Source organism: Octopus sinensis, linkage group LG13 (assembly GCF_006345805.1).
Source record: "Octopus sinensis linkage group LG13, ASM634580v1, whole genome shotgun sequence".
Classification (NCBI taxonomy): domain Eukaryota; kingdom Metazoa; phylum Mollusca; class Cephalopoda; order Octopoda; family Octopodidae; genus Octopus; species Octopus sinensis.
This window is the reverse complement of record NC_043009.1, coordinates 48,386,453-48,391,377: the sequence shown is the minus strand read 5'-3', so window position 1 is coordinate 48,391,377 and position 4,925 is coordinate 48,386,453. Positions and strand designations below refer to the sequence as shown.

The 4,925-nt window shown below is 34.6% G+C and overlaps 1 non-coding gene across 1 annotated transcript; it reads left to right on the top strand.

Annotated features, from left to right (window-relative positions):
• Window positions 1–460: 460 nt before the first annotated feature.
• Trnae-cuc lies at window positions 461–532 on the top strand. The gene has a single exon. It is a non-coding gene; the product is annotated as a tRNA-Glu (tRNA).
• The last annotated feature ends 4,393 nt before the right edge of the window (window positions 533–4,925 follow it).

Here is a 4,925-nt window from a genome sequence, read left to right as displayed (position 1 = left end):
GGGCTAGCGTCATTTGATAGCCAAAACAATGCGAAATGCAGAGTGACCAGCGATGTAAAGCAACATCTGATAGCCTGGTCGGTCACGGTGATCACGGTGATATATATACCAGTGGCAGTGTGATAAGAAGCTTGCTTCCGTACCTCAAAGTTCAGGATTCTGGTCCACAGCTTGGAGCCTCGGCCGAGTGTCTTTTATAGCGTCGGCCCGAATAAAGTCTTGTCAGTAGATTTGGTAGACGGAAAGTGGAAGAAACTCTATATATGTGTGTATGTGTGTATGTGTGTATGTGTGTGTGTATGTGTGTGTGTGTGTGTGTGTGTGTGTGTATGTTTGTGTGTGAGGGTATGTGTCTGTGTTTGTCTCCCTCCACTACCGCTTGACAACCTGCAGCATACAAATCCTTCTTTCTGATCGTAGAACCGCCCCGCTTCTTTTTGCTATCAGTAAATGTTTTGTGTCCCAAGTGGTCTAGTGGTTCGGATTCCGTGCTCTCACCGCGGCGGCCGGGGTTCGATTCCCCGTTTGGGAAGATCTATTTTTGAAGGCAGCGAGCTGGTAGAAACGTTAGCACGCCGGGCGAAATTCGTAGCCGTATTTCGTCTGTCGTTACATTCCGAGTTCATATTCCGCCGAGGTCGACTTTGCCTTTCATCCTTTCGAGGTCGATAAATTAAGTACCAGTTACGCACTGGGGTCGATGTAATCGACTTAATCCCTTTGTCTGCCCTTGCTTGTCCCCTCTGTGTTTGGCCCCTTGTGGGTAGTAAAGAAATATATCAGTAAATATTTTATGATTATGAAGCGATTGTTGCTGCTGTTGCTGTTTCTCTTTATCATCTTTATGTTGTTGTTCTGTATATTGTTGCTTAAAGGAGAGGTCAGCTCTCAATGAGCAAATCTACGACGAAATCTTTCCTACTGCAACCAAACCCTTTCAATTTTTTCACATACAGAAATCATAGAACATCATTATACAATGTGTTCTTCATTTAAACGGTAGAATTTGAATTCAAGAAAATATGACTATCATTTCTAGCAAGGCTTGCGACTACATTTACAGGCTCCATCTTTAGCTCAGTATTAATGTGTTTTGTTAGCGATGCATGAGATAATACTTATTTCTGTGTTTTGCCAATATGAGGTGTTAACACCTTTCTAGCCAGTTTTTGCTTTTCCAGCTCTTGCTATTGGATTTTGTCATTGTGTAGCGTTATCAAATTTATCTTTTCACATGCTAGGGAATTTTTTCTAGGATATTTTATTCCATACCTTGATACGCTTAATTTCATAAAGAAAGAGAGAGAAAGAAAGACAGAGGTTGAGAGAAAGAAAGACAGTGGCTGAGAGAAAGAAAGAGAGAGAGATGGGAGAAAAAAAAGTAAGAGAGGTGAAAAGAAGAATAATGATAATGTTTCTGATATATAATTAGTCGATTTCTATATAATTAACGTTTTAATAAATTAATCAATACTTTAATTCCATTAATTGTTCAATTACTTATGGTTTTATTGATTAAAGTTGATAAGACGTACTTGGTCGTCACATTTGAAAAATGTATATTGTCACGTGTTGTTATTTAGTCGATATAAATACATATGTATATATAATCTATGTTTATATATATATATATATATATTATATATATAATATTATATATAATTATATATGTATTATGTATATATATATATATGTGTGTGTATGTGTTTCTGTGTGTACATACATATCTATATATGTATATTTATGTATGTATGTGTATATATTATACATAATTTTCACACATTCATAATTAACCCTTTACCCATGATACATATATGTGTTTGCGTGAACAAACGTGCGTCCTCGTGTGTGCGTTTATTTGTTCTTGTGTATATGTTAGGTTATCCAACATGAATTTCATTCTGTGAAAATCGTGTTTTTAACGAAAAATAATTTAGAATAGCCAAAAGCAGTATTTTTTTCTTAAAGAAAGCGTTTTACTTCTGCTAATGAGATTCACGTTACAATCGAGACATAGTGCCGTGTTTGCGTTAAACTGACACTATTATAGCATTAATATTCATATATTAACAATTCTAACTTGATTTAATAGCATAGGGTATCCTTCAACTATTACCTACATTAATGAGATTCGTGGAGCAATCGAGACACAGAGCCGTGTATAGGTTAAATTGACATATATTTTAGCATTAGTATTCTTAAATTAACAATTTTAACTCGACTTATTAGCATAGAGTATCCTTTAAGAATTATGTCCGCTAATGAGATTCATGGAGCAATCGAGACACAGAGCTGTGTGCAGGTTAGATTGGCATATATTTTAGCATTAATATCCTTACAGTCACAATTTTAACTCGGCGTAGTAGCATAGGGTATCCTTCAGGTGTTACTTCTGCTGAGATTCATGGAGCAAGCGAGGCACAGAGCCGTGCATGGGTTAAATTGACATATATTTTAGCATTAATATTCTTACATTACCAATTTAAACTCTGCTTAATAGCACAGAGCATCCTTCAACTTCTCCGCAAATATATAACGAAAGCGACATTTAAGAATTAAGCTTCCAGTTTTTAAATTGGCTGTACGGCCTCTAGGTTTTGATCATATTATCTATGCGTTGTGAGCATGTTGGGGATTCCAAGAATTTTTGTCTGATATATCTAATCGCCAAAGAGCAACGGCGTTCCGTAAAACGACAGCCTTATTAGCTTACCGCGAGTAAAATGGAATAGCTTAAATCTGTATTTAAGAGATTCCTACATGTACACAAATCTTTCCTTCGCTTATGGGATTGAGTAAGCAATTAAAACGTTGCACCGTATCTAGGATAAATTGATATTTATTTAAATATTGATATTAGTAGTGTATATGTGTGTATGTATTTATATATACTTGAATATTAATTTGAGTGCATTAGTTTAACTGTGTAAACTATTAAATTCTCTGCGATTAATGCATTAAGATACATCAAAAGATCTATAGAGAAATCTGTATGTGCATGTGTGCACCTCTCTCTCTCTCTCTCTCTTTCTCTCTTTCTCTTTCTTTCTCTCTCTCTTTCTCTCTCTCTCTCTTTCTCTCTGAAAACTTATACCCACACGAAAACTTATATATGCGTATATACATCGGCGAATGTTTACCAAAATGTTTAGTAACATGATTTTGGAAATTACCAGAAAAATATACTTAAAAAAAACCCCGAAGAAATCGAGCACCTCACTTTCAGGATACGCATGGTAGTTGAAAGACATTTAACAATTTTAATATTTCGCACAAGATTCTTAAGGCAGAAAAATACAAACGAAGTGAAAAACAAAAATGCTGCGCCAAATGTACACATTACGAGAGACATTCAGGACACCTCTCTTGAGACACTGATATTATAGATCACTCTAACAATTCATACCCATGCACGTCTCGAACAAATAAAACTCTGTAGTTTCATGTAATTAATGTTGTCACCTATGGCATACAAATATTTAGTTTAGCTACACTATAATTCGATTACATGTTCATTTCTTTAAGCAAATATAACAGAAAAGTAGCTATCAATCATCTCTATTTTGTCCTTAGCGACATTTGTCCAAAATATTAATATGGAGTGGCCGTGTGGTAAGTAGCTTGCTTACCAACCACATGGTTCCGGGTTCAGTCCCACTGTGTGGCACCTTGGGCAAGTGTCTTCTACTATAGTCTCGGGCCGACCAAAGCCTTGTGAGTGGATTTGGTAGACGGAAACTGAAAGAAGCCCGTCGTATATATGTATATAAATATATATATGTATGTGTGTGTATATGTGTGTATCTGTGTTTGTCCCTCTAACATCGCTTGACCACGGATGCTAGTGTGTTTACGTCCCCATAACTTAGCGGTTAGGCAAAAAAACCGATAGAATAAGTACTAGACTTATAAAGAATAAGTCCTGGGGTCTATTTGCTCGACTAAAGGAGGTGCTCCCGCATGGCCACAATCAAATTGCTGAAACAAGTAAAGGATTAAAACAGTAAAAGAGTATGTGTTTCGTACTCGGCGAATTATATTAGTGCTCGGTAGTATGAGCATCGTATTACATCTCTTTTGACATGCCACCCACGTCCTACAGTTCTATATTTAAGAGATGAGGAATTATGAACATTATTTACATTATTTACGTTATTTATATTTGACGTCTTCAGGTGTCTTAGGGAAATTTCGAACCTGGGTTCTCATTCGTAAGGTATTTTTCCATGCTATTATTATTATTATTATTATTATTATTATTATTATTATTATTATTATTATCATCATCATCATCATCATCATCATCATTACTATTATTATTATTATTATTATTGTTGTTGTTGTTATTGTTATTATTATTATTATTATTATTATATTATTATTATTATTATTATCATCATCATCATCATCATCATCATCATTACTATTATTATTATTATTATTATTGTTGTTGTTGTTATTGTTATTATTATTATTGTTCAGGTCACTGGTTAGAATCGAACTCGGAATCTTGGGATTAGATGCCCGCGCTCTTCATGTGTCTTGGGGAAAGACACCTGAAGAAGGCTAGAGGGTATATCAGCCGAAGCGTTGTGTTAACAACAAAGAAGGTGAGGACAAATATCCGTCAAATGTAAATAATGTAAATCCGTCAAGCGTAAATAAAGTAAATAATGCACCTACATCCTTTTTACTATTAGTTTCCTGCGAATAGGAAAGAAATAGCAAAAAATATAAATGATAATTATATTTTTAATATATTATAACTCTTGTATTTATTAAAGTTATTGATATAAAAAAAGATTGTTTAAAGTAACTAATAAAATTTTTCTTCATTCATTGCTTATCGGAGGGAGAATTCCGTAATAATAAATTTAGAGCTACAAATACTATAACCCCAAGATATAGAGTTCGGCTTATAACAA